The sequence below is a fragment of the Mus caroli genome, chromosome 14, assembly GCF_900094665.2.
Source record: "Mus caroli chromosome 14, CAROLI_EIJ_v1.1, whole genome shotgun sequence".
Lineage (NCBI taxonomy): Eukaryota > Metazoa > Chordata > Mammalia > Rodentia > Muridae > Mus > Mus caroli.
Window position 1 is genome coordinate 22,043,157 of NC_034583.1, and position 26,398 is coordinate 22,069,554.

The 26,398-nt window shown below is 42.9% G+C and overlaps 1 non-coding gene across 1 annotated transcript; it reads left to right on the plus strand.

Annotated features, from left to right (window-relative positions):
- Positions 1–12,176: 12,176 nt before the first annotated feature.
- LOC115029292 lies at positions 12,177–12,323 on the plus strand. The gene has a single exon (XR_003834867.1). It is a non-coding gene; the product is annotated as a small nucleolar RNA SNORA48 (small nucleolar RNA).
- Positions 12,324–26,398: the final 14,075 nt, after the last annotated feature.

Below are 26,398 nucleotides of genomic sequence, written 5' to 3' on the forward strand. Positions count from 1 at the left end.
TCTTTGTTTTCTCCATCCTGAGGACACAGACAGCCTTTCCCCAGCCAGGCTCTGCTTTGGTTCTATAGATGCCTCATGGCAATGGCTTCTCTCAGTTGAAGCCCGGCTCCCTGCTTCCCCATCACACCTGCACATACTCACACAGAAGCCATCTCTCCCTGCCACTGCCACCTGCTCCAGCACACTACAGTCTCATCCTTAAACTCCCTCTTTAGAAAAGAAAAATCAGACCCCAAGGTCAAGATCCTTCTATGCCTTCTGCATTAAATCAAAATGGCTCCTCACCCAGCTTTCTCTTCCATCATTATCCCTTGCTTACTGTGATCCAACCAGGCTACTGGGCATTAAAGCCAGGATTATTTTCTCCCGAGGCCTTTGCAGGTATGAAGTCCTCTGCCAGATTCCCCTTCCCTCCGATTGGCCTGAGGTTGCTTCTCAATAGCTGGAATTTCTTTCAGTTTAGGAGCCATTGTAGCGAGAGCATCAAGAGCCTCAGGTAAAATAGAAGTATGCACACAGTGGTGCTCTTAGCTGCCTTCGTTTCTTTTCCTAGCAGTGACCACTACCCATTGATTGGTTGATTGATTGAATCCCCCCCCCCCATGTGTTAATCTCCTTCCTTATATGACTGCAAGTGGCTACAGTAAGATGTTTAGTGTTGCGAGACACAACACACAATTGCTGGAGCAGCTGTTGGACTGAAATTCCTTTCTCCTAAAATCCCGCCTTTCAACCTTCCTAAGACACCCAGTGCCTTGCAAACAAACAGCACTGAATACTCCCAATTCTGGAGGGAGATGTTAAGGAAAGAGATGAGGAAGATGTGTCCAGACACAACATCAAACGCTGGCTTTTGAGATATCAGAAGGTGGTGGTCACCACCTTTAGAGCCCGCCCTGTCATGTGTTGTTTCTAGCCCCCTGTGCTACCTGGGCTGGGGAGACTGCAGTGATGGCAGAGGTGTTCTGCTGCCCAGAGCAGTTCTACTGAGTCTGGAATGCAGCCCTGGGAAAACACAGACCCGGAAACAGTCTGAGGTCCACTGTGTCCAAGCTCCTGCATGGAGTGGATGTTTGAGCAACCTTGATCTGAATTCAGCCAGATGTGATTTTCCTTTCCAATGTTTAGCTTTCCACTGACCTGGAAGAAGTAGGTCCTTGAACCCCACCAGCACAGGCAATGGCAGGAAGTGGCCAGGGAACACACTCTAGACCAGATGCAGCTCTTCTATTAAGCAGCTGCCCCAGCTCTAAGATGGTTGTCATGGGGAAGGGCAAAGAGCCACCCCAGAGGAAAGTATTTGGAGGGATCACCTGGCATGGATCTGCTCCCCTAAGCCAATGCTAGCTACTGAGACTAGAGCCAACTGGTTAAGGGCTTTGTGGTCCTACTATTCATCCTAGTCCCTCTCCCAGCATAAGAACAACCACCCAGTGAGCCTCTGATCTTTATGACAAAATGATTCTAAGTGACAGTTTGTGCCCACGGCTGTGCCTATATATGCCCATGATGGCGTGTAAGAGCATATAATATGTTACATGCATGTATGTGACTGTGCATATGTGTATTAGCCATGCCATTGCATTTTCTTAGTCTATAAATGGAGGTGTGCCCTAGGGTAAGGCAAGACTCAAGAGGCTCCCAAGAAACTGATTTCAACTGCTCCTCCGTCTGGGGACCAGGCGTGTCACATTCACACAGCAGCACTGACTTGCACAGTGAGGCAGCACCTCAGCAGCCACCCTCTCCAGTGAAGAGAAGCCGCTCCTGTGAAACAGGAGGCCGTAAGTGAACAGTGGAGCATATGCTGATGTTGCTGTTCTGGTTCTCAACTGGCTGAATGGGGGAGAGAAGGAAGCGTTCACGCATCGCACACCTTCTAATTGTGTGAACCGAGAGTGGCTTATTTCCATAGAGGGCAGACTGACTGCCTTTTGGAAGCAGGAAGCATCTTTCTGGGATAAGATCTGCTTTATACTAGTATGAGAAAATGCAAAGCTTGCAAATGTCCATCAAACAGGAATTGGTAAAACAAAATAATAGGAATAATAATAATGATCACAGTTTATCACACAAGGGAATTTCATTTAGCTACTTAGAAAAGGGAGGCACAACCAGACATGGGGGGTGCACACATGGATCTGTTACCCCAGAGATGGAGGCAAGAGGGTCAAGAGACCAGACTGGAGACTCGGCCTCAAAAAAAAAAAATCAAGGAGTACAGTTCAGTGACAAAGCTCTTGCTAGAATACACAAGGCTCTGGATTCAATCTCCTCTGTACCTCATAGGTAAATGAATGAAGAACTAACTCATATGTTTTAGAGAAAAAGGAAAGCAGGTTCTATGTGCTGATATGCCTATAGTGCAAGCTGTCCATGTGGACATATAAGTACAAAAGCAGGTCATAACATAGTACATGCAGCATACACCTATCTGTGTCATATTAAAACCATGGACACATGTAGATATTTTGCTTCATATCCTCTGAATTGGCTGTAGTTTGAACATGAGGGATCCTCCATGGGACCCTGAGTTTGCATACTAGGTCCTCAGCTGGTGGTACTGTCTTGGAATATTGTGGAACTTTTAGGAGGTAGGTCCTAGCTGGAGGGGGAGAGCAGTTCTGGGGGGGACTAAGAACTATTCTGCTTATAGCTTATACTTATAGCTCAGCTCTCTGCTTTCTTGCCAGTGCCACATAACAATCACTGGTTACATATTCCTGCCACCAGAGGCTGAGCTGATCACTTTGGTTGCCCAACCACTACAGAATGTTTCCCCTAAACACGGCGCCAAAATAAACTTCCTCTCCCTTAAGTGACTTCTGTCAGTATTTTATCCCAGCAGCTAGGAAAGTGACTGGGCACAGCTGGTGAGTATGGGACCAACTGGGAAGTAACATCCTTAAGCTGCTAACAAAGATTCCCCATGATGAAAACACAGTTGAGGAAACAAGGGGGAAAACTCGACTTTTGCTTTTAACTCGTTGGGATTGCTCGAATCACGATGGGGAGCATGTAGAGTGGATGATGCCTAGAGTTAAACACCTGTCAAACAGCAAAATGACGTAGGTATTCACAAAGAATGGTTTGTATGCAAGGAGCCTGTTCCTAAAGTCATCCTTGGCAGGAAGGGCTCGTGGACAAGCAGCTGAAGAGAAGGACGCTTCCCCGGGCTGGAATAGAGCTCCTCCGTGCGGAGGAGGAAATGCTCCGTCTTTCAGTTGCCTAGCACCCATAGGCTCAGCAGTGCTGCTGGAGCACCCATGGATCCCCGGAATGCATGCATTGGTGATATTTTCACTGATAACAACTATTTTCAATGCTGAATTTTATCTCAATGCTACTTTTCAATCTGTTACACATGAAAACTTTTTAGAGGCTGTGTTATGGGGGGAAAAGATAAAGTGTTTACACTCTAGGAATAGCAATAATTGAAAAAGCAAATTTCTCTGCTACATTACTGGTACAATATGAGGTGGAAATTTCTGGTTTCTTTGGAGACTCAATGGTGTCATGTGATGTTTTTCTGGAAGCTGCCTTATGAAAGGATGTTTTGCTGAGGCAGACACGTGGGGAGAGGACTCATGGTGTTTGGAAAGAGTATAAGTAGAATGTAACTCACAGTGAACAATGCTCTTGCATCGGTTTCCCTTGCAACACTTCACTGGTCTCTGCTGATGACCCTCTTGCATTGGTCTACCTTCACTGATCTTTCCACATTGTAGAGGGAAATGCACTACCAAGCTTCTGGTAGCATTCCAGCTGCTGCTTGCTGCTTCTGCAGACTCCTGCCCATCGGGTGGAGCTTTGCAGTGTCTTCTGAAATCAAGCCACTACTACTGATTCGAGTTTTGTGTTTTGGACTGAGATGCTGATATCCTAACAATGCAGATTAGAATTGCTCCAAAGAGCTACTTCTAAACAGATCCACAACCCTGTTTCCTATTAGCCTTTCTTCTTTTCTACCTCAAGTAGGTGATCTAGACGGGAGTTTGAAGCATTAAAGAATTTTGATTTAATCTTTAATTTAACTTTAAGTAGGTTTTGAAAAATCTGAGACTACACAATAAAAACAAAGCATTTCAATTTTCTTAATGAAATAACTGAAATCAATCTTGGGATTATCCACTCCCAACTTCTTACCTCAGGTCAGACTCTTCAATACCTTCAGAAATTGTCATGCATGCAGTGGGCTATACTTTGGACGATACATTTATGTTGGTAAATTGTCTATTAAAATGCATTCCCAAAATGCACTTTTATTACATTTACTTATTTCATGATTTATGTATTCATTCAGTGGACGGGTGAGGAGGAGATATGCCTGTGCCACCTCACAAATACATAAGTCAGAGGACACCTTGCAGGAGCTGATTCTCCTCATCCACCATGTGGGTCCCAGAGATTAAACGCAGGTGGTCAGGCTTAGCAGCAAGCACCTTAACCAACTGAGCCATCTTACTGGCCTGAGATCCTGTTCAAGTTCTTGCAGTTCATAGTCTGACTCAGCATAGAGTAGAACTGGCAGAGAAAACTGAACGTAACCTCCTCTGTGGTACAAAGAGGAACTCAGTAGAGAGCACAGGGCCCCGTGTTGTGTGGCCATTACATTCCGTTGATTCTACATCTGTGTCCTTCCTATTATATGAGTTGGGGTGGAGTTGATTCCCTTTCATAGTCTGATTAGTCAAATCTTAGTGAGCAAAAAACAATGGCTACTTTTTCTATAGGTCTTGAACAATTATGTATTTAAAGAATGTGCCTTGAAGTTACAGAGTCAGGGTTCTTATCCAAACTCACCTGAATGAATTAGAAAGCATTGGACAGATGTGTTCTTTATTACATTAATTAAAGCAGCAGTCTCATTTAATAGTTATTCTGTAAATCGTTTTAGAAACCTGGGGATATAATTGTGAAGACGACAACATTTTGCTATGAGGACACTTATCACAATCTTGTCTATCCTAGACTAAGAAATCATGTTCGTGACTGAAATGGGATGTTGGTTAAACTAATTGTGGTTGATTCGTGGAAGATTATGCTGCTGTTAAGCTTGATATTATGGCTAGGGATGTGGCTCAGTGATGGAGCATTTGCCTAGCATGCACAAGGACCTGGGTTCCATCCCAGCAACAGAAAGAGAGAGAGAGAGAAAAAAAAGAATGTGTTAACTTATACAGATTAGTGTTTGTCAACTTGATATAAGCTGGAGTCACCTGGAAAAAAGAAACCTCAATTGAGACAGTGCATCCATCATACTGGCCTGTGGGGGCATCTTCTTGGTTAATGATTGATATAGGATGCTCATCCTACTGTGAGCTGTGTTACCCCTGGGCAGGTGGTCCTGGGCTATATAATAACGTGGGCTGGGAAACATGACAGCAGGCTAGTGAGTAGCACTCCTCCATGGCCTCTGCTTCAGCTTCTGCTTCACATCTCTGCCTTGAGTTCCTGTTTTAGCATCACTAGATGATAGACTACAAGCTGTAAAATAAAATCAACTGTTTCCTCCATACATTGCTTTTGGTCAGTGTTCTATAACAGCAGAAAAAAAAAAAGCAAGCTAGGATACAACCTTAACTACAAAAACTCACATTGACCAGAGGTCTCTAAATATATATATTTCTACAATAGCAATCCAATGCTTTAAAATTACATCCTGCCAAGGTAAGCATATAAACCAGAAAAAAATCTCTCAAACATCTTTATTGTTAAAGGAGTTACTGTGTTTTTTCTCTTCTTTTATTCAACCATTTCTTTTATACTGTAGAAGAGACATGTACACATAACTTCTCAACCAGTGCAGAAAGTAAAAGAGGATATGAAATCTCCCTTATACCCAAACAAAAAGACTATTAACATCTTCCACTATCATTCTTGTTTGGTTCTATTTTTGGGGGTAGTTCTCTGTGTGTGTGTGTGTGTGTGTGTGTGTATGTGTGTACACCACTGGATTTTTATACTCTGACCTTTTATTCTTTTTAATAACCAACATAGACATTTTCCATTGCTTTGCTTTGTTTATATTCCAGTGGTAGAGACTGAAACCCAAGCTTCAGACATGATAGGCAAGCCTTTCAAGAAGCTACAGACAAGATATGATAACTAGACTTGGTGGTCAACCTGACTACATCTGGAATGAACTACAATCCAAAAATGGAGGCACACCTGTGAGAGATTTTTTGCTTAGTTTGAAGTGGGTGAATCCACTTCTAGTCCAGACCTTAGAAGTAGGAAGACACACATCTTTGTTCTGGATCTTGAGGCAGAAAGACACACATTTAATCTGGGCCACACATCCTGCTGGAAGCCCATATAAGGACATAGAAGAAGGAAGCTTTCGATCTTTGCTTGCTTGTCCTCACCTTGCTAGCATATCCATTCCTTCACTGGCATAAGAAGCCCACTTCTTTGGGATTCCAGAATTTATAGAAGATCGGCTGAGACATCCAGATTTGTAGGACTGGGCAACTGTTAGATTCTTGGACTTTCCATTCACAGCTAGCCGTCATTGGATTAGCTGGACTGCATCCCAGATAGATAGATGGATAGATAGATAGGTAGATAGATAGATAGATAGATAGATAGATAGATATACCTTTTTATATATGCATATAGATTCATTCCATAATTTCTGTGGCTCTAAAGAACCATGATTAATATACCAGAGAACATAGATATTTATGTAATGCCCTCTGTATATAGCATATGTAGGGACACAGAGGAGAGCCCTTGCTATCCTGGAAGTGGCTGCCTAATATAACGGGCTCATTAGCTTCATCCTCCCACAGTCTCTTAGCCAGTCTCCTTGGACTTGTCACAATGAGAGAGGATGTTCATATTTGCCACTTACCCCCACACATACTCTATTTCAAGTATGACTACTTGGCAAATCAATAATACTTCTTTTACATTATCAAGGTTTATTGTATGTGTGCTTATAAGTTAATTTTGCAGTCTTTGTGTACAAATTCACTATAAAACATGAGAGCCCAAAGCTGTACTTATGATAATAAACTGTTCTGTATTTGTTATTGTCAGATTCTGTGATGCCAAGGAGACTGAGTGGACCCACAGAGAACACACAGACTTCTAATACAAACAAGGTTCTTGCAAGTCAGCTTCTTTCCCCCTTCTTAAAACAGCCAGATGAGTCTAAAGATCCTGTCTTAGTTAGGGTTTTACTGCTGTGAACAGACACCATGACCAAGGCAAGTCTTATAAAACAACATTTAATTGGGGCTGGCTTACAGGTTCAGAGGTTCAGTCCTTTATCATCAAGGTGGGAGCATGGCAGCATCCAGGCAGGCATGGTACAGGAGGAGCTGAGAGTTCTATGTCTTCACCCAAAGGCTGCTAGTGGAATACTGACTTCCAGGCATCTAGGGTGAGGATCTTATGCCCACACCCACAGTGACACACCCATTCCAACCAGGTCACACCTATTCCAACAAGGCCACACCTCCAGATGGTACCACTCCCTGGTCCAAGGATATACAAACCATCACAGATCCATATATTCTGTATTTGTTGAAGTAGAAAGTGGTTAAAGTCGCCAGGCTAAGATATTCAGATAATGGCTGACCAGGAGGGCACATGTAATGTGCAAACTGCAGGCTGATAGGAAGGTAGAGGGCAGACAGTGCCAGGAAGTCCCAGCATTAGCGATCTGGTAAGCACCACTGGCTCAACTCAAGGTAGATGCTCCATCTCCTGTGGCCATGTGTATACAGGGCTGAAGCCAAACAAGACTGGAGACAGGTGCCCTCCAGGACAGAGGGGGCCACTGAAGCAAAGGAAATACTTCTATCCAAGCAATCAGATGGACAATATTTAATGACCTGTTGTTCTGACAACAGAAAATGAGAAAATATGTGGTTAGGAGAGCAGGCTGCATAGGAGACTATACCCAGTCACCTTTCAAATGGGGATTTCAGATATCCAGCAATTTAACATGTGAGGAGAGGAAAAGGGAGGATTAGCTGACCAGATACAAGACTAAGAGTTTATTTTAAACTGTGAAAAGCAAAGCAAAGCTTACCCAAGCACACAGAAAACTCAGAAAGAGAAACGGAGACAAGGAGAGACAGAATGAGACAAAGACAGAGGCACAGAGAGAAATTTTGCTTTCAAGCAGATAAAACCTGTGTCTTAGTTGGCAGTTACTATTGCTGTGACAAAACACCATGACCAAAACCAAGCTGAGAAGAAAGGGGGACTTACACTTCACCACATCATTGTTCTTCATTATAGGAGGTTGGGACAGGAACTCAAACATGGAAGGAACCCAGAGGCAGGAGCTAATAGCACAGCAGAACCCATGGCAGAGGCCACGGAGGGGTGCTGCTTACTGACTTGCTCACCATGGCTTGCTCAGCCTGCTTTTTTATAGAACCTAGGAGTATCTCCTTGCCCAGGGATGGCACCACCCACAATGGGCTGGGCTCTCCCAGCATCAATCCTGAATTAAGAAAATACTCTACAGCCTGATCTTTTTTCAACACTCTGTGTAGTCCTGGCTGTCCTGGAACTCACTCTGTAGACCAGGCTGGCCTTGAAATCAGAAATCCACCTGCCTCTGCCTCCCAAGTGCTAGGATTAAAGGCAAGTGCCACCACAGCCTGATCTTAGGGAGGCATTTTACTTTCAGTTGTCTTTAGTTTGTGTTGAGTTAATATAAGAATAGCCAGCACTAACTGTAACAACGTATGTTGACAGCATAAGAAACATTGTTTCTTATGATAGCCTAAATTCTCCAAAGCAATGAAAGATCATAACACAAGAATGCAAGAAACTCAGGTTAAACAAAATGAAACAATTGAGAGAGGGAAACATAAGTTGTTAGAGTTTACAAAAGAATCACATGAAAATGACTCTTTTAAACTACTGAAGAAATAAAGTTTAAAGAGACAGAAGAAAAGAGGATTGCTGGAGAAAATGAAAAGGCAGAGAATAGATATTATAGAATGGAAATAAAGGAAGGGTTAAAATAACACCTAGAAATTGATGACATGCTAAGGTTATCCAAAGAGCCAAAAACAAAAAAACAAAACAAAATTATATTCCTCAAAGCAAAAAGCCAAGATAATTAGCAAAGAGAATATCTAAAGATATAAATATTCTTGGGAACATGAAACTTGAACTGTTAACTTGAACATTAGGGAAAGGTTGTCCTGAATGGTTGGTTAACTCTGAGATATAACCTGGAACAAATTGAGTTTTAAAGATAAAGTATCCTTTAGACAAAAATATGAAATTGCTTTCAAACAAGGTAGATCAGAACAGTATCAAGTGTCACAAGCCTGTTGAAGACGAAACGATAGTGAACTGGTTCCCATGGGACTCTTAAGGGGAAATGTGTGGGCAGGTACTTCGGATCCAACATAAGTTTCTGGTGTAAAAGTTCCATACAAAGACTAGTGGCTAATGAGTCTCAGAGAATTAAATTTTAATTTTAATTCAGAGAATTAAATTTTTATTTTATTTTTAATCCATTTTTGGGGAATTTCACATCATGCACCCCAATTGCACTTACATCTCAATCTCCCCATGTCTGCTCCCCATAGCTCGACCCTCCAAAATAAGAGAGAGGAAAGGCTATCTTGTGTTGTTCATATGCTCTCTGGAGCATGGTCGCATTCCTAGTGGCCAGGTTCCCCCGGGAGGATGAATCTTTCTCCACCTGCGCCTCCATCAGAAGCCATCAGCTGAGGAGAGCCGTGCTGCAGCAGAGGAGGAACAGGGACAGCTCTCTCACAACCATGACATGTCACTGTAATTGCTGCTGTGCTGTGGGCCAACAAGGGTGGGGCTAGCTCTCCCACACCTATGCTATTACAGGTGTGTGGGGCCATAAAAGGCAGCCTGCTTTCTGGTCTAGCAAGACTTACTCTCCAGAGACCCAGTAGATACTCTACAAGGGACAGAACAGTGAGCCATGCTCCCAGACAGACATACTCCCAGCCTGACACCAGAGAGCCCCCAACTCCATAATCCTGTGACTATCAGTCACACAGACAAAGTCCCAAGCTCCTGATATTCTGACTAGACTCCACCTTACAGTTACCTGACAATAGCCAGGTATATTCCGCCCCACAACTACCCTGCAACTGCAAGATAGCCCAGCCCACTATAAAAGGGGCTGCTTGGCCCCTCCTCGCTCTCTTAAGCCTTCCTTTCTCTTATTCTCATCTCTATCTCTCGTTCTTCCCCTCCCTTTCCCCCTTTCTCCACGTGGCCATAGCCGGCCTCTCCTAGTCTACCTTCTCTCTTTCTCTCTGCCTTTCTACAATAAAGCTCTAAAACCATGGACTGTCTCTGCTCATCGAGACTCGCCGTGTTAGGGCAACAGAGCGGGCTTTCCCCTAAAATCCTGCATCTAACCTCCTGCCAAAGAAAGCCTTCCTGAGCTCCAGCAACAGCCATTGGTCAACCCAAGCCGCCCACTTAGCAAGCCAGACTCTCTCCTCCCCACCGTAACCTGCCAGGCCTCTCCCCCTACCCTCCCTTCGGCCCCTGGGCCAGAGTCTGTCTGAGGGCCCATTCTCAGCTCTTCCACAACATACAGGGACATCTGGGATGTCTGAGACTGAGAACCTCCTTAAGGCCCAGGGACCCCGGATTGCTCCCTCTCTACCCCCTCGGACTGGGGTTCTGTGGCTTCCCACATCTAGACACCCACCCGGGCCACATAGAGAGAGCATGGCAGTTCTCCCTGCCCCCCTTTATTTCCCGAGATGTACAGCCCGACACAGGTGCTCTGCATGGCAGCCAGCGAGGGGTGGGTGTACTTGAGATCCTGAAGGAAATGGGCAATGCAGCTGGACAAGCGACATGGAGACACAGTGGGTAAATGCTCAATACATGCATCTGCAGAACTAGGACTAAACAATGTGGACTATGGAAACAGAACAGAACACCAATACTGTTTTCCCTGGGAATGTGGAAGGAAGGTATCTAGAGAGTATAAAGGCCAAGAGAGGGAGAGCAAATAGGAGCAAGAAGTTGATTTTCACCTCCAAACACATAACCAAAACCTAACACTTGGAGGTAATCAACCTTTGCCAGGTGTGGAAGAGCATATGTGGAGCCTCAGACAGAAGGGACAAGGGTTTGGAACCAGCCTGAGGTAGCAAGTTCAAGGCTAGTCAGCTAGAGAGAACTTGTCTCTGAAAATAAAAGTTTGAATGTTTATAAATCATACAACTCTATACGTATTTAACAGCATCCACTAAGTGCTAAAAACAAGATATTGTTACTCAAAGTTAAATAAGAGATAGAAAATGGAAGATAAGAGATCAGGAAAATCTAATCATTTTTCATCAAATATTATTAAGTAGATATACCAGGGAAATATAAATAATTATATAAATAATATAAATATATTATGAAAATATATTAAAGGCTTAAGTAGTTATAGAAAAAATTTAAATACCAAGAAGTGCACAAGAGATGGTTGAGCAGTTTAGAGGACTTTTGCTCTTGCGGATGACCCAAATTCAGTTCCAGGACCCATATGGAACCTTACAGCTCTCCATACCTCCAGTTCCAGGACATCTGATGCCCGTTTCTGACTTCTGTGAGCACCAAGCACACATGTGGGGCATGAGCATGCATACATTCATACATTCATTTATTCATACATTCATACATTTATACGTTCATACATTCATACATTCGTACATTCATACATTCGTACATTCATACATTCATACATTCGTACATTCATATACTCATACATTCATACACTCATAGGCATACATGTGGGGCATGGGCATACGTACATTCAGATGAAACATGCATAGACACACAATACATAAACCCCAAAACGGTAATTCATGCCTTACAGTTTTAATCAAAAGTCAAAACAAAATTTTTGATGAGTTTCAATAATTTTAATTTGGATAACCAAAAGTAATGCCTACTTGACTTTCCACTGCAGTGGCACCCTTTGAACAAGACCATTCACAGAGGGGTTTTGGTGGTGGTGGTGGTGGTGGTGGTGGTGGTGATTTGGGTTTTTTTTTATTTTTATTTTGTTTTTTCTTCTTCTTTTCTTTCATCTGGGCAAAGAAGAGGTGGAAGGAAGCCAAGTAAAAGGAGACAACAACAAAGACAAGGAATTGTAAGTTTTTTAAAATGTGTAGTACAGTTTTTACCAAAATGTGTTTTTAGACCCCTAGTAGTGGTAAAGAAACACCTGGTTGGTGGTGCTGTTCTTAAATCAGTCAGGGGCAGAGCAGGTGGCAGTCCTTTGTCCATCTTAGCTTGATGTCTGTCTATCTTGGTGGCCAAAGCTGTTCTATGCCTAGGACTCATGAAAATCAAATCAAATCAAATCAAGTCCAGGCAGCATAGCCCAGAAGGAGGAAGACAGACCTGCAGACTGTCATGCCACCCACAGGCCTGTCCTCCAGTGTACAGGTGGGCCACAGACACCTGTTTGCTGACAGGCCACATCGCATGGATGAAGTCACCCAGGGACCTGCCAGCCAAGTGGCCAGCCTATATCTGGAGCCAGCACAATGTGCAAGCACGTGGTGGTCAGGTGAGAGAGAAAGAGAAGTGGGACAGCTTGAGCGTTATGGCGAGAGATGGAACTGGAGACGTGAGTGTGGAGAGGAGTAGCCTGCTGTGAGTGACCAGCCCTGCCATGGTTGAGGTTCTAGGCCCAGGTGCTGCGCTGTCTGAGTCTATGACTGCGCAGTGGCAGGGGTCATTGTCAATGTTCATTCTTGCTGATATTACCACTAGAGAACATGGGGAAGTACCTGCTCAGGGAAGCTGCTGGGGACCACTTGGATGTCCCATACCTCTGCATAAGTGGTCCTACCCCTCAATGGCTGCCATGACACTCTCAAGAGCTGACCTATCTCTCATCAGCCATATCACTTGAGTGCAGGCCTTCTGCCTTGCCCAGGGAGCACAATGGAGCTGGCCCTGATAGCCAGGGTGTGGGTAAGCTGGCTCCAAGGGCATGAGCATGGAAAAGCTGATCTCACCTCAGGTCTGCCACATGGTAGGACAGGTGCAGAGGTGAGACCACCACCACCACCACCACCTCCATCAGGAAAGTTGCTCACAGGGTCATGAAAGCAGGAGAGCAGGCCCTGCCCCTTGCTTGCTACAGCACTTGGGGAGAGTGTGCCCTGGACCTCACTGAACCCAGATGGTAAGAGTGCAGGGAAACTGGCCCTGCCACTCATCTGCCAGGAGGTGTCATGGGTGTGGAGGTGATGCCCTTGCCCCTTCCCCTCACAAGCTGCAGTAATCAGGAGAACTGGCCCCAAGGGCATGAGAGTAGGGGAGCTAGCCCTGCCCCCTCATCAGCTATAGCACTCAGGAAAGCAGGTCCTGCACCTCACCTTGCAACACAGTAGAACTGGCACCTGTGACCCCCAAAATTTATTTCATCTGTGAATGGTTGGATCCTGTGACAGGGCCAGTCCTGCTGTCTAAAGTTGAAGGATCTCCATGACACAGAGCAACAACAGGATAACCAGGAGTCCCAATGAGGACCCAATATTCCGTGTCACAGAAGCCAGAGATCTTGAACCAGACAAATGACTCATTGCAATGAACATTTGCAAGTGAAGACATGTGGACAGAGGGGTACACTGTGCAACACACTGTGGCACACTACTGTGCGACACACTGTAACACAACCGCAGCTTCCATAATGAGATGTTTTCCTATGCTTTAGGTTTGTCTCTTTGTTTGAGCAAAGGGCAGACATGAGGGGACAGAGAAAGAGGAGGACTGGGGTGTATGATGTGACATTCACAGAGAATCAGTAAGAGGTTTTTAAAGTGTTTTTAAAGGCAAGAAAGTAACTATAAAACTAAAATGGATCAGTTTGCAATGAGAACACAACTATATATTTATAATACTAAAAAAAAAAATAGACATATACAGAAACTAGGAGAAACAGATGTGTACAGCCACAGTGAGAGACGGTCTCACTATGGTGTTTTCAGTAAGCCAAAAATGTAAGAACAAACTAGTTCAAGATGACATAATTAATAGACAGAACTGATTAATATCCTCTTAGCATTCTATCTCCCTAATATAGAACGCATTTTCATTTCAAATGTTCGTATAGAGTAACAAGTGCAAAAATAGCAGAGCCAAAGAAATGGGTCAGTGCTTCCCACTGGCTTGATAACCCAGGTCCATCCATGGGAACTGTTTCAAGGAAGGAGGAAACTGATCACTCACATTGTCCTCTGACACACACACACACACACACACACACACAAACACATGTATACACTCATATTCACATACATGCACATGCTCACACACAAACACATATGCACATGCACACACACAAGCACAATGCAAACAGGCACACTCGTGCATGTGGGGACACAACAAATAAGTAAATAAATATTCCCTGATCATAACAAGCAATAAGAAATCTAAGCAGTTCTTCCCCTGAAAATGTAAGACTCTCTACTAACCATTCGGTACGCAAACATAATCTGCAGAATTGGGAAGAAGTCTGGAATGCAGCTAAGGCTGTGATGAGAGGGAATCCTTACCTAAGTGTTCAGGGCCAATAAAAAACGGCTGAACCTCAGCCAATGAACAGACAGATGGCTCCAAATTAGGAAAACAGCCCCATAAAGAACTGAAAGACTCATTAAGTTATAGGCTGGGCTGGAATAGCTCATGGGGGTGGAGAATGTCGCTTTTCCTGAAGGATCCAAGTTTGGATTCCAGCACCTACATCAGGCAGATCACAACCTCCTGAAACTCCGGCTCCAGGGAATCTGGCTCCCTCTGCTGGGATCCCTGGGGACCATAATTATTTAATTTTAATTAATTAATAAAATTACACACACATAGAAAGAGAAAGAAAATACCCCCAGAAACTACAGAAAGAATAATAAATACCTAGAAATAAACTTAAGTATGAAAAGCCTCAAAGGACAGAAAGGATTCCTTGAATGCAAAGAAAGGTAATTTTATCATGAAAACTATATAAATGGTATCAGTTATCTTTAAATTTACATGTTTGGAATGATTTAATCAAACATGTAAATTATTTTAGAATAGAACCTGCAGAGATCACATAGAAAAGCCAACACGCACCAGGAAATCCTAAAATCAGGATGCTAGTACACACTCAAGGAGAGCAGAGAGAACCCAGTCAGATGCTGGATTCTCCTGGAGAGAGGGAACCCAAGCTGGAGCCTTCAGTTATCCAGGCACTGATGAGGCTATCTAGATTGTTATTCAGAAACATCAAGAAGGTAACCCTTTGCTAAATGCATGGAAATTATCCTATGCCCTATATTGATTCCAGAACCTTTATATCCCTTGGAATGTGAATAACTGAGCACAGCAACGTGGTCTTTCTGTGGCGTAGGAGAGCAGCCATAGCCCTGTTTGTGCAAGCATCCCCCTGATAAATGCACTGGACACACATCACTGTGGCATCAACATGTCTTTCTTGGAAGTCCTAGTCTCATCTCAGGCCGGTTGAGGCTATTCTCTGTAGGAATGCCCCTGGTGCTGCTTTTGAAATGACTCCAGTTGGTGGGTTGGCAAGATAAAACATCTACAAAGTATTAAAATACATTGTCAAGCCACAATGATTAAATACACTGATGATAGGCAAAGAGTAGACAACATACAAAGTTCTGAAATAAGCCTAATAAATCTTACATAGACCATTAGTATACGATTAAAGATGGATTTCAATTAAAGAGAAAATAACCATCCCTGGCATTGAAAATTAAATTTGGTTTCATAGCACACTTGAGGATATACTTCATTTGGATATAAAATTTCAATATAAATAAGGAATGTGTTTCCTTCCCCAGTACACATACTAAGGGAGTACGTGTAGAAAACATGGCCAGATTCCATCTTCAAAAAGTATATTTTACAGAAGTGGGTAGCGTGAGGACTGGAAGGGTGGTGGGAAGACTGTATCCTAGCTCACTTCCTATCGCTATGATAAACACCATGACCAATAGTAATTTGGGAAAATGTTTGTTTCAACTTACAGCTCACAGATGATAATGAAAGTCAGGAAAGGAATTCAAGCAAATGCCTGAAGGCAAGAACTGAAGCAGAGGCCATGGAGGAGCACTGCCTACTGGTTTAGCCCACCCCGAGGTGGGGTGGACTGGCTCAGCCTGCTTTCTTATACACTCCAGGATCACTGCCCAGCAGTGGTACCACCTACAGTTGGATCGCTGTCCTACATCATCATTAATCAAGAAAATGCCCCCACAGTCTTGCCCGCAGGCCAGTCTGATGGAAGCAACTCCTCAACTCATGTTCCCTCTTCCCAGATGATCCCATCTTGTGTTCAGTTCTTAAACAAGCATGTCAGCACACGTAGGTAGAGGAGATCAGATAAGGAGTTTGAAATAGCCAGAAGAAGTAGACCCTTCTGTGCTAAGACTCTACAGTCAAAGTACAGTTTATACTAATATCACAGTATTGTTTAATGTGCATGCATGTAGCATGGATGTCTAGGAGAATGCATTTGGATTTGTATGCATGAGCATGCATTCCTGTGAGTGAGTGTGTGTGTGTATGTGTGTGTGTGTGTGTAGTTCAGAGGACAGCTTTGGGTGTTGGTTGAGATGGCTCTGTTTTTCTTTGCTCGCCACAGCATGCACCAGGCTAGCCTTGAAGCTTCTAGAGGCTCTCAGGTCTCTGCTGCCCAGCTCCACACAGGAGTGACATGATTATAGACATGTGCTCACACACCCGGTTTTCATGGGTTCTGAATCCTCACACATATACTACATGGTAAGTGCTTTATCCACTGAACCAACTTCCTAGCAAGGTATTTTTTGTTTATAAAGAGCCAGAAATGGACGGCTGCCTAGCACAAAGAAGTGATCGAAGTTTGAGAGGTTAGAATTGCTAATTACCCTAACACATTACATATGGTGGGCATGCACCAAACACCATATCACACCAAACCCCACAAACATGGATATGTATAACTGAAATAAATTATTTTGAATGGAAATTTTAAAAGTTGGATAGGGAAAGACCCATATTACTGCCACTTGAAAGAGTTAAACTATGCAGAGTGGCTTAAAGTGTCTGGAGTGTAGTTACCAAACAATGGCAGGTAAGATGACAACAGAGCTCCATTTCCTGTTGATAGCACAGAAAGCTACAAAGGACTGGTGTCACCTCACCCAGAGAATAAGTTGAGCTGCCTCTAGAGCTCTGGCAAAAGACCAGGCAGGGAAGAAATCTGCACCATAGATGGAAATAAAGGAAAAGCGACTGAACTTCTACCAGCTCCATGAGAAGCAGCAGGGCCATTCTCCCAGTGCCAGGAAGGAGCCCACCAAAGACTGGTGACAGGTCCCATAGCTCTGAGCAGTAGAGCATGCTAAGCCACTACCACCACAAATAAATTCTTTCCCTCCCTCCCTCCCTCTTATCCCCTCCCTCTGTCTCTCCTCTCTCCTTCTCTCTCCCTCCCTCCCTCCATCTCCTTCTCTCCTTCTCTTTCCCTCCCTGTCACCCTGTCTCTCCCTCCCTCCTCCCCTCTCTCCCTCCCTCTCCCTCCATTCTCTCCCCTTCCCCCTTCAACTCCCCTCTTTCTCTGCAGGTAGGGAAAGAGGGCTGAGGGAGATGAAAGAAATTCTATGGTACCTACAGCATTTGAAAGTGAAGAGGAGGTGTCAGAAACAGCTTCATGCTGGCAAAGTCAACCACATAAATTAAATGAACAAATTCCCTGAAAATCAGCTTCATATAAAACTGACACAAGAAGAAAGAGAAAACATGAAATGCCTATATCAATGTGACAAATTGAATTTTTAATAAAACTAAGCATATAGTTTTACATATTTACATCGTTTTACACAAAATTCTAACAAAGATAAGGAAAAAAATAATTCCAGACATACTTTCTTCAGAAAACAAAGGAGAAAATTCTTAACTCCTTTTAAACCATTACAAGGGAATTATACAACAATATCCTTTGTGAACTTAAGTTCAAAAATACCTAACAAAATGCTACAAAGTTAAATTGTTCATCTCTACAAATGGGAATTATGATAAGCAAGAGTAGTTATTACTTTTGAAAAGTAATAAGAACACAATTTTTTATCATTTTGAAAAATAAGACAAAAAATTTAAAAATGTAATTTGCCAGATTGACAAGGAAGAGAAGAAGGAAAGTATGATAACTCTCCTAACATCTGCAAAATAAAAGTGACACATTCAAACACAAATTTAAAATTTAAAATAAATAACTTGAAACCTTTTAATAGACAAGATCTTCAGTGTGATAGAGATCACCTACTCCAACCCTTGCAGGACCAGCACAGTGAAGGTAAGGCTGGTCACACCTTCCCTGTCACTGGCACAAATATGGCTGCAGATTCCCATCATTTTAATGTAAAATTACACTGTCTGTCTAAGTTAGGGTTTTATTGCTGTGAGCAGACACCACAACCAAGGCAAATCTTTTTTTTTTTCCCCCAAGGCAATTCTTAAGGACAGCATTTAACTAGGGCTGGCTTACAAATTCAGAGGTTCAGTCCATTATCATCAAGGTGGGAGTATGACAGCATCCAGGCAGGCATGGTGCAGGAGGAGCTGAGAGTTCTACATCTTCATCTGAAGGTGACTAGGAGAAGATGGGCTTCTGGACAGCTAGGATGAGGGTCTTAACACCCATGCCCACAGTGACACACTTCCTCCAACAAGGCCACACCTACTATAACAAGACACACCTCCAAATAGTGCCACTCCCTGGGTGAAACCACTACACTATTAATCTTATTCAACTTTGCTAGACTGGGAAGGAAGGAAGACAGTGCCTGTTATTTGCAAATGACATGGTTGTGTACACAGAAAAGCCTATAAAATATACAAAGCTGTGCATACATGTTTTGTAGATTATACACCTATAAGCATATACCAGACAGACAGACAGACAGACAGACAGAGACAGAATATGCCAGCTGTGTTGGTGCATGCCTACAATTCCAGCGCTCAGGAGGCTGTGACAGGAGGGTTAGAGTTCATCGGCTGTATGCCCAGACCCAAATATGCTCCTACTCTAGAAGAGAATCACACAAGCGTCCATTAACAAATCTTTGGATAAACAAATGATAAGCTGTATTCTTATAACAAATTCTTATAACAAAACACAACCCTGCACTAAAGAGCTAAGCAGCGTGAACGGATCTCCAAAGTTCTGTGTCAGAGTTTATTCTATAAAGAGCCCCAAATATGCCAAGTTCAAAATCTAGTCTGGGTGACTGACTTCACCCTATGCAAGGCCACTGTCTGGGTTGACAGACATGCTCTAAGGTTTTTTTTGGGGGGGGGGGTTGTTTGTTTGTTTGTTTGTTTGTTTTTTAGGTGATATTAAAAAAAAAAAGAGGTGGTCAAACCTCCGAAAAGAACCCCACCACTTCAGCTCTTCCACTTCAGCTCTTTGTTCTTTGCAAAGACGCCTTACTGTGGTGGGTTTAATGGTAACGTGCCACAAATTAGGATGGCCTGAGTGGGGAGCCTTTTCAGAATTGTTCAGATTGTCTTTGGGGAAGATTGTAATTGCTGGCAGTTCAGATGAAAAGGGCGGGTGGCAGAAGGACGGTGACACACTGTCCTCCTGCTCTTCCTTCTTGCCTCAGAACTGCTTTACCCTGTTGCTGTGGGACCCTTCTCTGATTCTTCTATTCTTCTGATAGCAGAACCTGTGCTTCCAGGCTTCCATCTGAGGACCAGTGACTCTTCAGGAACACTACAGGTTATAGACATCAGATGGAGACGGCAGAGGCCTGTGCAGTGAGCTACTTACTGGGTTCTCAGATGTGATTCAGCTATGGGTGCTAATTTAATGCAAGCTGAATTAATAAATTCACACACACACACACCATTGGTGTCACTCCTCTAGAGAACCCTAATTAATACATGCCTTGATTTACAAACATTCACAACTATTAGATTTCTTTGTATAATATCTATGCCCAGTAATAATATTGTCTTCAATAGTGCCAATGAATGGACTGTCTTGCTTTATGGCAATTGCTATTTTACATCATAACTTCATATAACTCTATAGATGTAATCAATTACAATAGTAAGTTGTAAAGTACCTTAAAATGACAATCTCTTGGACAGAGGGCTAATGACCTGTCCCTATAAGGATTCCTGCTGGGCATGGAGGTACACACCTTTAATCCCACGCTCAGGAGGCAGAATCAAGTGGATCTCTGTGAGTTCCAGGCCAACCTACTGTATGTATAAAATTGCAGATCAGCTAAGACTATATGGTATGACTCCGTCTCAATAAAAGAAATAGGCTCGATGGCTTAGTGAGTAGGAACAATTATTGCTCTTACAGAGGATCCTGCTCAGCTCCCAGAACCCCCATAACAGCTCACACTTTTCTGTAACTTCTGTTTAAGGGACTCTGGTGCCTTCTCTTGGCGTCTGCCAGTTCCTTTGTACATGCGTTGTACATAGACACATGCAAGCACACACACACATACACATAAAGCTTTAATAAATAAAAAAATGAAGAATTAATTTTACCATATAATGAATTATCAAATACATAGAGCTTTACCTCTGGGGTAAACTGTTTCATTGTAAGTGGCTTCTACTCTTGGGTGTGGCCACTTTACCTATTTTTCACTTCATGTCTGTTGGTGGCCTGAAAAAGAGGAAAAGGAGATGGGGCAGGGAATAGATATCTTCTTTTGTTCGAAGAAAAGTATGAACTAAAAATACCAAACTATCAATAATGCAAATGACGCTGTGAGAGCCGTTCTAAGAGACTCTCTGTTTTCTAGGATGAACATATATCACTTGCTCTTTGTGTATAGGAGATGCTGCAATGCAAATGAGAACTATTTCTGGGGAACCTATTACACTTACAAAGTACTTTAAATAATTTTCATGGAGCTCAATTTATGAGTCAAAATTTTATTCCTTCAACAGGCAACGGTTTTATTATTCATTGGTCCCACCCACAGAACATGGGAGAATTAAGAGAGCTTCGTGAGCTCTTTACTTATAAATGTTGCATAATTTCATATTCCGATAGCATGGAATATTTTTAAAGTTCATTTAAATCTACCTCAGTTATATTTGGAGTTTTCTTCTATAATAGTCATTAAAGATGGGGACCGTGATGGGTCCTAAAAGTAGATAATGGAGAAAAAAAATTCACTAGCAATGTATTTGTTTAAAAAAAAAAATCCTGTATTGTAAAATGCTTCAAACACATATAGAGTCGTCCACTGAATCGTGTATAACTATCACCTGGACTTAAATATTTTGCAGTACTTCACCCATATGTTTAATGTGTATGGGTGTTTTGCCTGCATGTAGGTCTTACATCCTGCCTAAGTTTGCTTTCTACCACTGTGATAAAACACCACGACCAAAACAAAGTGGGGAGGAACGGATCGATTTCATCTTATACTTCCATGTCTCAGTCGACCATTAAAGGAAGTCAGGCAGGAAGTGAAGCAAAGAAAATGGAGCAATACTGCCTACTGGCTTTCTCCTCAGAGCTCTCTCAGCTTGCTTTCTTATAGGCCCCAGAACCAACTGCCCAGGGATGGTGCCACTCACACTGGGCTGGACCCTGCCAGGTCAACTTCCTGCCTCCCAGGTAGGCCTACAGGCCAATCTTATAGAGCATTTTCTCAGTTGTGGTTCCCTCCTCTCAAATGACTCTAGCTTGTGTCAGTTTAGAAAAACCAAAGAAAACCCCCAACCAAGTCAAACCAAACAAATCGCAAGTGCCTGTGGGGGTCAGATCCCCTGGGACTGGATTTACTGACAGTTAGGAGCTGACCTGTGGATGCTGGGACTCAAACCCTGGTCCTTAGGATGAGCAGCCACTGGCCCACTCAGCGGCTCTCTATACTTTATTTCTTTAAAACCATAAATCAGTTCACTCCTGCCTGTAATCCCAGCATTTAGGATGCTGAAGCAAGAAGATCAGAAGTTTGAAACCAGCCTGGGTTATAAAGTGATACTCTGTCTCAAAAACAAACAAACAAACAAACAAAAAAACAGACAGACAGACAGACAAAAAAACCCAAACAAAAACAAAACAAAAAACAAACAAACAAAAAACAAAAACAAACATATATACAAACACACATACAAAAAAAATAGCAAATTCGACATTGTGATGTTTCATCGATAAGTGTCTCAACATACTTTCTAAAAGATAAAGACACCTTATAGACCCATAAAACTGCATTTTACACCTAGGAAAAGTACAAGTGATTTCTCAATATTATCTAATGCTTAGCTTAAATCAGAGTCCAATTGCTCCCATCTATTCCCAGAATGCTTCTTTTTTTTTTTTTTTTTAGTTCTTTATCCAAAGAAGAATCTCTATGAGTCTATGAGGTTCAAGTGACCTTTTGCTTTGAAAACCCCGATTTCTGAGTCTAGAGCAGTTGCTATAAGCCCATCTCTCATCCTCTCCCTCCCATTATCCTTCATTCTTAACATTCTCACTGAAATTGTTAACCTTTAGAGTGTCTCCTGAAAACATAAAGATGGGTTTGTGAACAATACCAAAAATCTCATTGCAATAAAACACCGTCTCTAAACACATCGGCAGACTCAGATATTTTAACATCAAATTGTCGCACAGGGATATCAAAGCCATAACAAAGAGGGGAGGGGACGGAGAGCTCACATAGGACTGGGAAGCTAGCGAGCAATGGACTGATCTGGATCGCCTTATGTTTTTGCTTTTAAAGTCCTGATTCAAGAAATTTGCCTCATCCTCTGATGCTCTCAACCTGGAACTGACATCACAATTTCCCTTCTGGCCTGCAGGAACACCAGCTTAATGTAGCTTGCAGGAAGCCTGACTACAGGGAGCTTTATCACCACAGAAGGAGGTAAAATGTGAAAGACAGCATTCTCTTTGCAGGAGGTCCATCTGATCACAGACAACAGAGAGAACAGAGAACACGCAGAGCTACTGGCGCTTACGGATAACCAGAACTAAGAGAAGCTATTCACTGGACTCCAATTTCCAAGTCTCATTTTTTGGTTGGCTTTGTTTGGTTTTTGGTTTGGTTTGGTTTGGTTTTTTCAAAACAGGGTTTCTCTGTGTCCTGAATTGTCCTGAACTCAATTTGTAGACCAGGCTGGCCTCTGCCTGCCTCTTCCTCCTAAGTGCTGGGATAAAAGCCATGTGCCACTGCACCCAGCAAGTCTCATTTCTTATATAACTAATTTACATTAGGATGCTCAACCACCAGAAGTACCCAGCTAAATAAGTTACTTCTTTTTTGATGTGACCAAATGCCTGATAGAAACAACTAGTTTTATATTAACTTGACACAAGATACAGTCCTTTAAAAAAGGCCAGCCCTCAATTGAGAAAATGTCCTTACCATAGTAGTTTGTGAGGCATTATTTTGAACGATGTTGAAAAATCCAACTCACTGTGAGTAGGGCCATCCCTGGGCTGGTGGTCCTGGGTTCTATAAGAAAGCAGGCTGAGCAAGCCATGGGGAATAAGCCAGTAAGCAGCATCCCTCCAGGGCCTCTGTATCAACTCCTGCCTCCAGGTTCCTCTAATGGAGTGTGAGTTTAGAGTTGTAAGCTGAAATAAACCCTTTCCTCCCCAAGTTGTTTATGGTCATGTTGTTTTATAACAGCAACAGAAACCCTAAGCAAGACAACACTTGAAGGAAAACAAGATTTATTCTGGCTCATAGATTCAGAGGGCTTATTCCATGGTGGCTTGATCCTGTGTACTTGGAAAGAACATCATGGTGGTGGGAGAGTGTGGTGTGTGGTGGGGAAGATTATTTACTTCATGGAAAAAAGGAAGCATGGAGAAGTGGGGGAGGGGAGAAGAAGGAGAAGGAACTGGGGACCAGGTATAACCTTCAAAGGCATTCCTCTAACATTTTTTTTACTCTAACTAGACCTTACATCTGAAAGTTCCCTTAACCTCACCGCTATCAGATAAGGACCTAGCATTGAACATGGGGACACCATGTGGGCATATTTCATATTTAAACCAGAACACTTGCTTTTATATTTCCCTGAGAAGTATGTTAAACCATAAATTCTTCACCGAGTTAATTAGCTAATAAGCCTCCCTTCCCCAGCTTGTTATGATAGTATGTCTCTGTCAACTCAATGGCCTCAAATTTTTCTGTCATTGAACAGCAATCACAAAGGAGACAAATATTAAGTATAATAAGTGGGGTGTTGCTAGGGTAACTTTTATAAGGTGCAATCAAGAAAGTATTCTATTAGAGAAGAAGGAATTCTTAAGTAACTAGCACACAATGGAGCATCTTGTGGCAGGGTCATCTGCTGACACTTTCCTATACTTGTCTCTAGGTTCTGGGAAAGGATGGTGCTTTCCTTGCTAGGCCTATGTCACTCCCTCCCTCACGTCTGAGGTTGGAGATCAAGTCAATATCATCCACGCCTACATCTAAGAACAGTGAACTGAGCAGTCCTCAAGGGAAATCAGACAGCAGTAACCAGCAGAACACTAGACTAGAAAACCCAACCGCTGGGTACCTGTAGATTCAGGGACCCAGACATGGAGAACAGGGGTGGCCATCGATGTGAATCCCTTCCTTACATTCAATGCCTGGACTCCTAAAAGTTTGTAGCTAGCTACCCTTAACTCTTGTATTTCTTGTGTAGAGGAAATCATGTGGCAATGTGTGGAAGCTTCATCTGTCGATAAAAGGCTGTTGGGCTATGAGCTCAGGCAGGAAACAGGCAGGTGGAAGTTCCTGGAGGGAGAGAGGATTGTGGGATAGAGTTGAAGGTACAGGAGATTTGACACAAACGTTGATGGAGACAGACACATGCAACTGGAGGAGAGGTAACTTGCCATTCAGCATTCATAGAATAGAATAAACAGTATTACTGAGTTACAAGCTAGTTAGGGAACAAGCCATAGCTTATCACCTAAGTATCTGTTCATATGTAAGAAATCTCAGAGTCGTTATTTCAGGGAACTTGGGCATGGGTAGAAAGCCCACAGGTACATGATGTGTCTGCAGGCCCATTGGGCAAAGCCCACAGGTACATATTGGGTCTGCAGGCCCATTGGACAACGATCCTACTGTCTCTTCTCTCCCACACGGAAAGCAGCCTCATGCTAAATGCATTGTTAAATTCTTTCATGGAGGGACACTAGTGAAAGAATCCTCTGGTCCCAGCCCCTTAGAATCCTGTCAGACTTTAGCATCCATGGTGATGGAGTCAAGCCATAATGGAGAAAATCATGGCTTTCATGGTTTGGTGCTCTTAGACGCTGGGAGGAAACATCAGAATTTCTCAATGAAAGAAGAAATGGAGGAAAGTAGCTTTCAAATCACTAAGCTAACTTGACTTTCCACTAAGAAGAGATCCCTGCTGGTGGTGGAGTCCTTGCCCAGGATACTCAAAGCCCATATCCCATCTCCATCACACCACCCCTACCACAAACCCCTGTGTCAAAAGAAGAGAGATCCTTAGCCCAGAGGGTACCCCACCCTCTTAACCCAGAGGGTACCCCACCCCGTTTGTGGTTCTTGTCTTCTCTTCCCCTTGAGCAGGTAGCTCAGGGGCAGAAGCCAAACTCTATAAGCAGGGTGAAGGCCAACATGAAGTCCCTCTGGCCCTCACACAATCAGAACCCCTTAAAGCCTTCACGAGAAGACAGACTGCATGTGTGCTCAGAGATGCGTAGCAACCGCCGAAGGATAATAAATAAGAGAATAAAAGGAAAAAAAGAGTAACATTTGCAAGTGAATTTATGTTTATACAAAATATTTGTGGAAACATGCCTTTCCACTTAGGAGACTGCTAATCCATCACGGTGACAGTAATGTTGCAAGAGGCAAAGCCGTCAGCCGGTGACCATTACTTTTTAATAGACCACTCCATTTTCAGCAATCACACTAACAAAATTGGAACAGCCCAGTGTGCTTGTAGGAGATGCAAGCTGGCAAAAGCTCCCAGGAAGCTCCCTTCTGCAGCAGGGGACATGCTCCGGGTAGTCTAGACGCACGGCAGGAGGGATGCATTGAGGAAACACCTCATATGCAGATTCTTCCAGGCCCTGACCCAGATCTGTTTGAGGCTGGCATGCTTGTAGCAACGGAGTTGTCTTTGCTTTCTGAAAGCTGGTCTCATTTTGCAAAGAAAGGCTAATTCCAGGGCTGGGTGCATAGCTTTCACTTTCAGATTATATAAGGTACTAAAAATGCACAGAATTTGGATTACATATGTAAACTATGATTAAAAAGCTTACCAGTGGTATTAGGTGAGAGCTTTCTTTTCTTTCTTTCTTTCTTTTTTGAAGTAGTAATTCCAAACTTTATTAATAAAATCAGTATTTCTCTAATGTGAAAATCAGATATACACAAAATTAATAAATAAAAGG